Source organism: Stegostoma tigrinum, chromosome 25 (assembly GCF_030684315.1).
Source record: "Stegostoma tigrinum isolate sSteTig4 chromosome 25, sSteTig4.hap1, whole genome shotgun sequence".
NCBI classification, from domain to species: Eukaryota; Metazoa; Chordata; class Chondrichthyes; order Orectolobiformes; family Stegostomatidae; genus Stegostoma; species Stegostoma tigrinum.
In genome coordinates, this window is record NC_081378.1 from 7,329,831 (window position 1) to 7,343,238 (window position 13,408).

The 13,408-nt window shown below is 40.4% G+C and overlaps 1 protein-coding gene across 2 annotated transcripts in view; it reads right to left on the reverse strand.

The window, feature by feature from the left end:
• The window catches only part of sfmbt2 (Scm like with four mbt domains 2), a 196,876-nt gene extending 184,335 nt beyond the window's left edge, over window positions 1-12,541 (reverse strand). The window contains exons 1-2 of one of the 2 annotated variants that reach the window (XM_048553832.2): window positions 12,432-12,541; window positions 10,001-10,085 (exon numbers count right to left, since the gene is read on the reverse strand). The gene's annotated coding sequence lies outside the window, so the exon portion shown is untranslated. Of the gene's footprint in view, window positions 1-10,000; window positions 10,086-10,253; window positions 10,641-12,431 lie in introns of those variants that run through there. The other variant, XM_048553833.2, reaches the window with a different exon arrangement.
• Window positions 12,542-13,408: the final 867 nt, after the last annotated feature.

The window sequence follows — 13,408 nt, forward strand, 5'->3', positions numbered from 1 at the left end:
TCATTCTAATGAAAGCCTGTAACTCTTACATAATTAGTTTTATTTCACCCTGCGCAGGCTGGAGGTGAGGCCTGGAGGCCAGTGCAGATCGTTGGCTCCATCTTCTCTTCTTGTGAAGATGTAAATTCTGAACTTTTTGTTTATTTATTCTAATTTATTCCCCAGATACCTTTGTTAAAAAAAACCTCAGATGGCCCGAAGGTCTGTAATGCTGGACTTTATTTATTTTTCTAATTTATTCCTAAGAAACTGCACCAACGTACCTACGATGACACCGTAAGCAACTACTTCATAAATTTTTCACTGTAGTCATGTCAGTACATATGATAATAAACCTAATTCCAATCTATTCAATAAAAATGCATGATTTTTGCCTTCAAGATAAAGAAATACCATTTTGAGAAAACTTTGAAAGTTTGGGTTCTCCTGGTGATTCCCCAGCAGTTCCCAATTGCAGCTAGGTTGTTTAGAGAAAGAATGGAGCTCTCTATAGTATGAGGAGAGGAACAATCATTTATTTTTAAATTGTTTGAGTAGATGCAAACTGTAACATTGTTGACCGGGAAGAAGATGAGAGTGGACCAATGACACAGGAAGTCTTGGAAAGTAGTGTTTGTATATGATTTCCAGTTAATCTTCATCTTGGCAATAAAATTACACTAGTTCTCTTTTTTGATCTTGACATGACACGACACACGGAGATAGCAATCAACTCTTCAAAAGATGTTGCCCAGAGAACAGTTCAGGAACCAAGGAGTTAGGTAGGGAATAAAAATTTTTCAAAAATTGCTTGTCATAGCAGCATTAGTGAAGGGAGAGTGTGTTAACACAGATCAAAATAATCTTTCAGTAATGGCAAAAGGTCATCAACTTGTGTTAACTCTGTTTCTCTGAGTGTCCCAGTATTGTAATTTCTAGCTTCAGCAGATTTGTAGCATTTGCAGTATTTTTGCCTTTGTGTGGAGTAAAAGAACTCCACTGTAAATTTGACATCTTCATAGTTTATCATCTCAGCAAACCCTCTGAAAGCCAAGAATCATGACTGGATGAATATTACAAACTTCAGCCCCTCAATGGCTGTTTGATAGAATAACATGCAATTTTGTGTTTTTGAGGTTTTTTTAAAAACTTATAGCAGTGCAAATACTACAAAGTGAAGTGGGGGGGGCGGGAAATATGCAGAAGTGCATTGACTACCTAGAACTGGAGTAAAATCACTACAGAGCTCTGTACAAATCTCAAAGTTCTTCTTGGGGGTGGGGGTGGAGTTGAAGGCAGTGTGCGGGTGTGGGGAGAGAAATAGGCAGGAATAATGCACTCCTGAATATCATCCCAGAGAGATCTACCTTTCCAATGACTAAAGTATATCCTGTATTTCCTTGGAGGGACCTATGAAATGTGGTTCAAGCAAAAGGGAAAAAAAGTAAAAGTAAAAAGGACTGGGATGGCGATTTTTTTTAATTGCAAATGTAAAGACTAAGTCTTAAAAGTCGAAGTGTTCTTTGCTAGTGCTGTACCAAAGGTTAACGAATATTAGCTTACAAGGCTGAAAACTTGATTGTCATGTATTTTTAATTGTTTGAGTGAGTTAAGTATTAGTGAACAAAGTAAACCAACAATCTACACCGGGTCAGCTCTCGTTTTTCAACTGCTGAGAGCGGTCATTTGATTGAGATTGCCTATTTGAACGTTTTCCAATGTTAGCGCACACGGATGGATGCGGCCAGGAGCATCAAGATTCTGACGTTGGGACGAGATATCAGTTCCTAGCCCGAATTCGCCTGCAACACGGCCAGCATAGCAGCCTCGGGGATGGACGGACTGTTGGAGAATGGCAGATGCGAGTGTGCATGGAGCCTGGAGAACCGGGGAAACGCTGAAGTAGGTCAGCACCTCGCTGTACATCAGGCTACATGTTGCAGCCGCCGGCACCATAAAAGGAGGCCGCAACATGTGCCCCCAAAAAATCCTTATTAATTGTGAATGGCTGACCACGAAAAGCTCAGTGCCTCTTGAAGCCTTCCCGACACAGTTCTCCGCTATTTTCCTGAACCACTACTACAAAACCACGAAGCTGTGGAAATTGAGCCCACTGTTCAATGGAGCAACGTTTTCCTCCTAGTTTGGTGTCATCTGCAACAAAGCATCTAACGTTAAACTTCATGAAGTTCCCTGACATTAAACGTCAACCAACGCAAGTCCAAGGACGCAGCGATTACTGTTATGGTAAAATTCCCACTCTTGCAATTAACTTCGACTACAGCAACATCGGATATTCCGCCGTCAATTCAATGTTGGTGACCTATATAGTCTCAGAGCCGAATTCCCGATGGCAAAAATCAAACTAGCCAAAATTTAATTGTATCAACTATCTTATTAAGTTATCCAATGGGCTTTTAGGTATACAAAATATACAGTTATGCAATAAGTGAAAAATCACTGAAAAGTTAAAAACAATGATCAAAAGTATTAAAGCGAGCAATGGAATGATATGGGGCCAAATAGTTGATACGTGTTGCGGATGCAGTGTTAATAGACTCAAAAACTTAAATCAACCATTATATAAAAATGCAAATAACTGAACCAAGTATACATATAATTCAGATATGCAGGATGCGTACTAATTACATATTTCAAACTATTCTTAATTGAAGTTATTCTAAATTCCTCCCAAGATTTACTGCTAAAATTTGAATTATAAAATAGTATGTGAAAAAACATCTAAGAAAATCATTAAACCTAACATAAAATTCATAAATAAAATGTTCTGTTTTCTTTAATCCTTTGAATCACATACTATGCCCAACAGAAAAGTGGCACAATAGATGAACAAAACCGCTTTAAAACAGACATCAGCAGTGGCCCAGAGCGATCTCTTTGCCATTGTTAGCTTCTCCTTTGGTTGCTTGTTGAGCTAGAAAAAAAAAGTGTCACACAATGTACACATTCCTGTTTCACCACATATCTGAACACACTAAAAGATGCCACACTATCTTTCATATGAACTCATCCTTACTCATTACTTAACGCTTTTAGCAAATAGCAATCAATTCAGAAGTAACTCTTCTTACCCCAATTTTTCTGCAATTCTTTCTCCTCACTGTTCTGAAAGTGATTAACATTTTACATGGGCACAGTTCCCCAATTTGTAGTTGTGCTCAAGTGTCTTACCTAAGGGGCAATGGCAGTGTGGCAAGCAATTGGATCAGACATCACAACAACCAAACTAAGTTCTATCCAAACAACTGCCAGCATGCTTTCTTAGAGTTCGTACAGGTGCCCAGTACAAGTAGAAGACCTGTGCTAAGCCCAGCTCAACCAAAAACAAAGGCCAAAAATCATCGTCTATTGTACCCCTTTATTTGCCAGCAATGTGTGATTCAAAGGATTTAAGAAATTAAAGAACACTTATTTGTAAACTTAATGCTAGATTTAATACTTAAATTTTTGGAAAGTTTACATGAAATATTTCAACTATAAAGCTAAATTTTGGGATTAATGTATAATAACTTCAATTAGGAATAGTTTTAAATATCCTAGAAAACTAAAGTCAGCTGTATTGCCCCATCTCAATTCAGATAACTACATGAAAGGAACCAAACCCGGAATTGGACTGGTTGATATGGCTCAGTTGGATAAACTCACTAAGTCACAGGAAATAAGTAACATTAAAAAGGAAAACTATAGCTTTTTATACATGTATCAGTAAAGACATTCTTGTAATGGAAACATAATCAATGGTGATGAGAACAATTTGGGAAAATTAGTGTCAAACTTCTCAGATCAGAGGTTAAGCAATAGCTTGAGGTTTTCAAGATGAGCGCTTTCAATAGAGAACAATATTTCCTCCAAGTGGGCCAATAACAAGGAGTCCTATGTCCAAAATCACTGGTGGAAATTCAAGGAATTGTGCAGAATTCTTTTCACTCAGGAGGCCTGCCAGGATTTGGAACATGCCACCTGAAAGAGGTTGTAGACATTGATTCCACAAACAATTTTAAAAAGGACATGAAACTGAAGAAATTACCATTGTGAACAACAGGTGAAATGCAGTACTAACGGCAGCTGTAGTTTCAAACAGGATCCTCAATGCTACAAGTGTCTACAATCATATCTGATTAACAACATGCAACTAAACTCTCCATTCCAGCTTGAATACCCACTAATTGGAAATAACAATTGTTTTTAAAAAAGAAAGTAGCTTCAGAATCTGCCATAAGTTATTTTTGAATCTTCTGTTCCACTGATGGTGTCAGAATAGGGACCACCCTTCGCTTTCTCAATGCGAGGGTAGCTTTCAAACTTTGTTTCATAGCAGTACCATGACAAAAATCCTTCTCACTGCTCCTCCTGCATAAAAGTTGTGAATGTTCCTTTTAATTAGAGGCCGTAGTATTAACCAGAACACGATGCCGATTTTGGGAAGTGCAGGATGAATTTGCAGAGCATACAAAAGTGTACTAAAATCGTGACAAGAAATTAAGAGGAATATGAACAGATTGGAGAAACTGGATCTCGTGGCCTGCCCATTAGGAATAGCACTCCCAAATGAGTCGGACAGTTGTGGGTCCATGGTCCCAATATAGAATTCAAGTACAGTACAGACTTTAAACCTGACAACCTAATGTAGTATTGGGGTGCTACACTATCTCACCCAAGTGCCCTTTCAGTTGTGATATTAAAGCAATATTGTGTCTGCCCCATCCCTTTCAATCTAATATCAGAGGAGTTAGTTTTGATGTCCTAGCTAATAATCTCAAAAACATTATCTAGTCATTATTATGTTACACTTTGTGGACACTTATTTGCACAAATTGGTTGGCATGTTTCCTACATTACAGCATTGTTGCTGCTTCAATAGTACTTAATTGGGTGTGCAAAGAGTGGCAGGGTGGTAACGTCAGTAAGTGAGTAACCCAGAAGGTCCCAGGCTGACGCTGTAATTGTGACAGGTTCAAATCCCACCATGGTCAGAAAAGAAAACAAAAAATGCTGAATTGGTGGATGGGTTTTTACAATGATGCCATTCACGGAAGGAAATCTACTCACTTAGATGTGCCTCCAGACAAACCCCTTCGAGCCCATGCAAGAATAAAAATGACAACCAAAAGTCATAAAAGGCACGGGGAAATCGCCAATCTCTGAGTTAGAATAGACCCAGAGGATGCGCTTTTGAAAGCTACCCCAACCCCTCTTTTAGTGTAATATATCTTAAGAGGAGGGCAAATGGGCTGAGCACCGGCTGTGATAAAACAAAGATCAATGGGTTCTGAAAATCCGAAACGACAACACTAAATTGTCGCTGGAATGCAAAAAAGTTAACTGTCTCCACAGATGCTGCCAGACCTGCTGAGCTTCTGGTAGTTTTTTTTTAAAATGTAGGAGAATTGGAGGTGGGCTCATTGGCATTAAGTTTTTGAGAGGGTGAGCATTTTCATCAGAGTCCACTCACCTGAGGGAGCGGACAGGGTGATGGCAGCAGTCGCGGTGATAGGGGCCAAAAAAAAAAGTGAAAACAAAGTGGGGATAAGCAGCCGACCCCCCGATTACAACACGTCCACCCGGCCCGCCGTCCAACTTCAAATGTCCAACCGTCAATGCGAGCGCGAGACCCTAGTCGGCCACGTGACCCCCGGCCGTCCACCGCTCAGGCGCCAGTGGCTCACCTCGCACCCCTACGGCCCCGCCCATCTACCCTCCCCGCACCACCATGACCGCCCCCAACGACGAAACAGCCGAGCGCTCATTGGCCGTCCAGGAGTCATTCACAGAAATTACCCGCTCGCTGTTTACGAGAAACGCCACGTGCCCTTCGAGGGTCGGTGCCTCTTCCTCCAAACATTCTCAGAACCCAGCCTTACATTCCTTCCTCGGAACAGCGTTTACTGTGACCGTCGCCTTAATTCTAACACTGTTTCTTGCATTCTTGCCATTGGATTTGCCAAAGACACAAGGTCCAGCTAGCGCAAATGATTCATAACCGGGAGGGGGCGGGTAAAGAGTGGACAAAATAGTTTCACTAACAATACTCATCCATGGTAATATGTATTATTTGTGCAAATATGGCACTAGCCCTTTTCCTTATAAATAATGCAGCTTTTATAGCTGATACTTTGAGAAGCAAACCACTTCCTGTGTATTCATCATATCCTACTAGCAATGGACCTTCCCCCTCAAGAGTTTCAGGCAGATAGATTTCATGCGAGCACATATACTGGGTTACTGTAATGTAGACGGTGATCACATCAGCCACGCTTTGCACTCCAATTATAATTGTCACCTGAGCCCTCTGAAAGTGACACCATAAGTCCTTGTTTCCTCCCCCCCCCCCCCCCCAAGTGTTGTATGCAATAACATAACAAGCATTCAGATTTGCACCACTGTAAAATCAGACTAAACAAGCAGCACTATAAAGTTCCAAGAAAAAGTTACTACCCAAAGTGCAACAAACGCCTGAAACTACACTGTAATCACATTGTATAATTTACGGCTGCAGATTTCCCCAAGTTTTGTCTTAACTTTCAGTATTACTCGAAGCAACAGAATCAACCAACTTGCTGTGCTAATAATGCATGTGAACATTATATAAACATCAGCTTTCCGTTCAAACAGACAAGTTATTCTAAAACTGCACTTTTGTAACAGTTAAATAAAATATTCCATGTATGAGAGAGTGTACTAAGACCAGCACAACCAGATGTGTGTTTAGGCCTTCTCATTGCTTAGCACTGTCCAAATTATGAACATCAGTACTACTGAGATAGACATTTGAAAGCAGTTATTTGTGTCCCTTTGAAATTTGTAATATCTGACTGTGCTGAATTCAAATAATAGTCAAATTTACCTAAATGGCTGATATGTTTGAATTATTTGTTGTTTCAGTGAATGAAGAGCAGTTAGCCTCTCTACTTGTGTTTGATCTTCATTCTCAGCCTGTTTCTTACAAAATACTTCCTGGAACATGCTACTTTACCGACCAGTCAATTGGCTTCTTCATAAAAACTTTTGGATGGAAGTTATTTCTGCAATAACTTAATGCTCCTGTCATTTCTGAAGAATGTTTCATTTCACACATCATCACATTTGGTTATTTTAAACTGGATCATCATTACGGGGGAAGGAAAATGAATCACAAGGGAACATCACTGGCAGGTAATTGCACAGTTATTTACTTATATGTGATCAAGGCAAATACTAAGATAGAATATCTCCACTTGAGGTTGTTGGATTGCTCATTGAGATGGTTGGTTATCTTACAGACGTTTCATCAACATCATCAGTGCAGCCTCGGATGAAGCGATGTTGTTCTACTCTACTTGGAATTTATATAATCCGGCCTGGTAAGTTGAGTTGTGTTATTTCTATATATAAACTCATCCAAAAAAAAAAACTGAAGTGACACAACCCAAATTAACAGGCTGGATCATATAAATTCCAAGCAGAGTAGAACAACATAGCTTCATCTGAGGCCACATTGATGTTGTTATCTAGCATGGTGATGAAAATCTGTATGATAACCAAGCAGCTTAGTGAGTAAACCAACTACCTCATCTACAAACTGAGGTAGAAATCACCACAAGAACCTTAATCTGCACCTCTGTTAGACAACATTACTTACTAATTGTCCTACTCCTAATTTTTTAAAAAATCCATTCATGGGATGGTAGTGTCATTGGCTAGACCCAGCTATTGCTCATCCCTGATTCCTCAGAGGACAGTTAACAGTCAATAATATTGCTGTGAGTTTGGAGTCACATGTAGGCCAGACCAGGTCAGGATTAAAAAAAAGTGAACACACATGCGTTTTTCTGACAATTACCAATGGATTCAGGGAAATCATTCGAATCTTAATTTGAATTTTTTGTTGAATTTCTTCATAAGCCACCAATTTGCCCACTATCCACATATCTGTAACATATGAACTGAAATAAAATTTCAGCTCCATGATTGTGTGGCTTTTGTGTGTATCACTGTTTCATAATGGATCAATTTAAATGACCCTAATTCCATAATTCCAGAAAGGAAAATGATGAGATTTAATACAAATAAATATTCAAAATTTTCTCCTGTAACTGTGTTCACAATGCTTTGTTCTATAAAGGTCTAGTCCATTAATCCTTCTGACATACTGTCACTAATAACTTGTTGATAGTTTTCAATTCAAAATTGTCTTGCTTGACTTTTTGGGATACGAGGAAACAAACTTGTAGCTAAGTGGGACATCTTGTGGGCTTTTGGGCCTCAACAGAAGAGCTAAACAGGTTTAAGGTTAAAGTTACTGCAATTATTTGGTGAGCTTTGTTCCCACCTCGTGCAAGCACCGAGGGCTGCTGTAAAATCCATGTGGACATAACTGTCTTTGAACAAAGCAGTATGTACAATTGAGGTTGATTCATCATGAGTGGCCTTAAGAGGATAGTTGCAGTATAGTAAACAAAAGCCTTCAAGTTAACAACCAAGCGTTATTTCAGAAATCTGGGAGAAAGTCTAAATCTAGCATAATTCTGAAAATTATGTTAAAGTGTCCACTCTCAAGTGACGTTGCACACTTATAGAAAAGTGAAACATTAAGTGCAACATGACACCAATGTTTTCATTATAAATCCAGTTTATGCAAGCAGTAAGTAACACTGCTCCTTTATAACATTCAGGAACCATTTTCTAAAATAGTTTGCTTTAAATTAGCAATACACATTTAACTTTTAAACCACAGCAACACAAATAGTCGTGACTTTGGAGAATTTGTATTAATTAGTTTAACAACAACAGTTTTCATAACTTAATTGAAGATTTTAGGATCGAGGGAACTAGCAAGTTTTGAGAAGATTTGTAGCTCAGGTTGAGGTTCTGGATGTGCGATTGCTCGCTGAGCTCGAAGGTTCGTTTTCAGACGTTTCGTCACCATTCTAGGTAACATCATCAGTGAGCCTCCGACGAAGCGCTGGTGTTATGTCCCGCTTTCTGTTTATCTGGTTAGGTTTCCTTGGGTTGGTGATGTCATTTCCTGTTCTTTTTCTCAGGGGATGGTAGATTGGCTCCAAGTCGATGTGTTTGTTGATGGAGTTCTGGTTGGAATGCCATGCTTCTAGGAATTCTCGTGCGTGTCTCTGTTTGGCATGTCCTAGGATGGATGTGTTGTCCCAATCAAAGTGGTGTCCTTCCTTATCTGTATGTAAGGATACGAGTGATAGTGGGTCACGTCGTTTTGTGGCTAGTTGATGTTCATGTATCCTGGTGGCTAGCTTCCTGCCAGTTTGTCCAATGTAGTGTTTGTCACAGTTCTTGCAAGGTATTTTGTAGATGACAAAACACTGTGACAAACACTACATTGGACAAACTGGCAGGAAGCGAGCCACCAGGATACATGAACATCAACTAGCCACAAAACGACATGACCCACTATCACTCGTATCCTTACATACAGATAAGGAAGGACACCACTTTGATTGGGACAACACATCCATCCTAGGACATGCCAAACAGAGACACGCACGAGAATTCCTAGAAGCATGGCATTCCAACCGGAACTCCATCAACAAACACATTGACTTGGAGCCAATCTACCATCCCCTGAGAAAAAGAACAGGAAATGACATCACCAACCCAAGGAAACCTAACCAGATAAACAGAAAGCGGGACATAACACCAGCGCTTCGTCGGAGGCTCACTGATGATCTTACCTAGAATGGTGACGAAACGTCTGAAAACTAACCTTCCAGCTCAGCGAGCAATCGCACATCCAGATTAAGGGAACTACTGGAGCCTTCCAGAATCAGTGAATTTATGATAATGCGTTGATGTTATTTGAGATTATTGTGTGTGTATTGTTCAATTTGTAAGAAGTGTATTTCAGGAACAGGGAAACACTGTATTCTAAGACAGCATTTTAGAAACAAATGAGCCAACAAATTTCCCAGGTATTGATCAAGCGGGGCAAATTTCCGCTGGTGATGCGAGTTCTGCTACTGCTGTCATTGTTCAAGCAAAATTGCAACTTTACCTGGTTTAGGAAGAGAGGTCCTACATCTGATAACCTATTCACTTTCCAGGTCGTCTCGAATCACAACGTCACGATTTGGTAGTGGCTTTGGAAAAACAAAGATACCACATGAGTAACAATGCGCCCTTGACATTACAGTAAATAAATAGTTCCCAAACGACGATGGGTACAAAAAAAAAGTAACCTCGTTCGTCATTTCAAGAAAGAAACAAATAAAGCAACATTATTGACCAGCTATCCTAATCACACTCACCGATTAAAAAAACTTTAACGTCACCGTCTGCTCGCAAACAACGCGCGTTCAAAAACGCTGCTGCTGCTGCTTGCAAAGGCGCTGGCTGCCTTTAGGACCTAGTGGAAGAGCGAGGCAGTGACAAGAGCTACACATTCCCCAGTTTAGCATATCCATATGGCGCCAAACAGCGACCGTTCGCCGCTAGAGAGACCGAACCCCTTTTTATATCAGGGACAAGGGTTACATCTTGATTTGCAATTATAGCCCTAGCGCGGAGATTAAGAGCAATCGCTTTAAAAAGCACACGCAACACAGAGGCTGAGAGCGAGGAGTAAACGTCTTGAAGCTTGTGTATCTGATCAGCAGAAGTGAAGTCTTGCCATGCGCGCTTGACAGAATATCGGCATATTGATTCTTCCGCAAAGCTAAAAATGGACCTCATCGGAGCTTATTTGCATCAAACAAATCCACTCTCGGGGGAGGGAAGGGGTTCTGGCAGTTAATGCCACCCTTTTGGGAAACAGCGCGCAGCACCGTTCAGACCTCAAACCTTATTGTTCACATTTCTTTTCAAATCCATTAATAAAAGGCATTGTGCTTTGGTTAACCCCCAACCCCCCCCCCCCCCACCTATTACATCCCCTTCTCCTACCCCTCTCCCCACCCCCGGCAGTTATTTCCCAAAGTCAGCACTGTTTGTTCATTTCTCTATTGTCACTGGCTTTAAGATGATTTTACAATGTAATTTCTCACCACTAGCGGGGTCATGGACCCTCTGCCCATCGCAATATTCCACCTGGTCTATGCGATAAAGCAATTTGATAAGCTGTTTCTAATATGCTTGAGCAATGAAAGAGAGAGAAAAATAATCAGGAAGTCCCTTTTTTCTCAGTCTGAAACTCCATTGCCATATTCTCCCTCCCACTATACACTCTTCCCCCAGAGTAAATGGGAAACTAAAAGTCGACACCCGCCTCTTTACAAACCAGCTTTCTCCTCCTCTACGCCCATAACCTCTCGGATCCCATACTGTATACAGACATCACCAATATCACATGCAACCTAGAACGCCAACAAGTGGTTTATGAGGAAAATATAGCACAATAAGCAAATGCAATACACTGTGGACCTAATTTGCATCGCATCTTTTGCTATGTATCATCATTAACCCTCATCGCCAATATACTTTTCGGTATGAATACCAGCCGTCGATTTTTTTTGGACTAAATGATGTAACGCCAATTTTTTCAACAGAATTCGTTCTAATTTCACCACTGGGTGATGTTGGGTAACAGGCCCTTTTATACAGAAACGTACCTTGGTGTTTTGCCAGCTTAGTTCAGCAGTCTGAAAAGTCTTCCAGGGGAAAAAACTTCGCCAGCAAAACGATGACTTAATTCACCACTTAATTCACTAAAGGACCTGACTGTGCACCAAAATACACTGGAGAGAAGTCGGGGGTGAAGGCGGTTTGGTTTTTTCCCGTGAAAAAAGCCTTAATTTTTTCACTTTAAAAAAAACACCTTTCCCCGCCATATTGAAATTGGCAAGGTTGCCCAATATTTATGCTGTACAGGCAGTTACGTAACTTAGAAGGGGAAATACTGCCAAACACCGAGCGATAAAAATAAAACAATACTACAGGAAATACAAAATATCTTATTTAAAACTAACGAGGCGCATAAGCTGCAATGAGAAGGGTATTGGCAAGGTAGCTCAGCTTAGTAAAATCGAAAGGAGGTTACGAGCTTTCACGCAAGCTGAAATGACAAGATATCAATTTTTGGAAGCAGAAAATATACAACGGCAGATTTGACAGAGAGAGAGAGAGAGAGAAACCGACTGCGTTTATAATAAGTAAAACTCTTAGCATTTCGGAGAAAAATACCTACAGCCCCCTCCCCCAAGAGGGGAAAAAAACCTTAGATCATTTCGGAATATTAGTAAATCCCTTCTTCCCCGCGTGTTGATCAAGTAATCTGAAATAAAAGGAAAATGCAGAGAGAGAGAGAAGCAAGCACTTTGCACAACTTGCTTTCACCGTCATTTTTTTTGGCAAAACAAGCTCCAGAGATCATTAGCGAGAGAGAGAGAGAAAAAAGATCCTGCAGTTTTACAATGGAGCGGAAAACGACGGTCTGAGGCAGCCTGGCTACCCAAGAGCACACATCAATGACAAGTAGCTGGCGAACTTACCCACAGCAAGTTATTTCGCCCAGAGTAGCAATGTTAGCCGGTCTTTTTCACTGACCAGTTTCTGGAGCTGATCTCTTTTCTAAGCCTCATTCCAATATGGCATCCTCCCGGCGCGCATGCGTTACCAATTATTTTCCTGCCAACTCCTTTTTCTGACCTTTACAGCAGTTACAATTTTTTTTCTTATTTAGGGGGTGCTGGGGGAACATTGATTTGCCAATTGCAAATCAGTTCTTGGGGATGCTGCTCCAACTTTTCCTCTTCTGCCTCACTTGTCTTAAGACACACAGATACACACACACACAGAGAGAGACACACAAACACACACATATATAATAATCGAAAACGTACCTAATCTTCTGATTGGCATAATTAGCCGGGATTCATAGTGATTACATCTATCTCAAATACATTTCGATCTGGCCCCGCTGTAAAACTGACACCTTTGCTTTTTTTCCGCCTGTTTTGTTTTTGAAAAGATGTATTTTTATTCTTTTTCTCTCTAAATAAAATGAACAAAGTTCGGGACAGCCAATTGTGCTGGTGTGCAGGCGAACAAAAAAAAATCTAACTAGGAGTTACCCCACGTTAACCTCTATAGTGCTCCTTAACTCGGTAATTGCAAAACTGATGCAGCCTAAAAAACTTGAAACTCGTTCAATTTTTACACTAGAAGAGATTTTTTTTAAAAACACCACGCGTGAGGGTGAAAATGTTATTTTTTTCTCCATTTCTTTAGCTGACTGCGAGTTTGTGTGTGTATAGATTTCAAATGCAAGTGTTTTGCTGATATTTCACCGACCCTCCACGCCTCCGTGAATTGTTCATGAACATGTCTCTCGCCGCAATACATAGTGATGCTTTCCTTCTAAACTACTCCACACACAATGAATTTGGGTGCTGGAAATGGCGTTTCTTTGTGGTATGTTTCTCTTACTGCTGCGCACTAATATAACCGACACAACCGCAAGCACCAG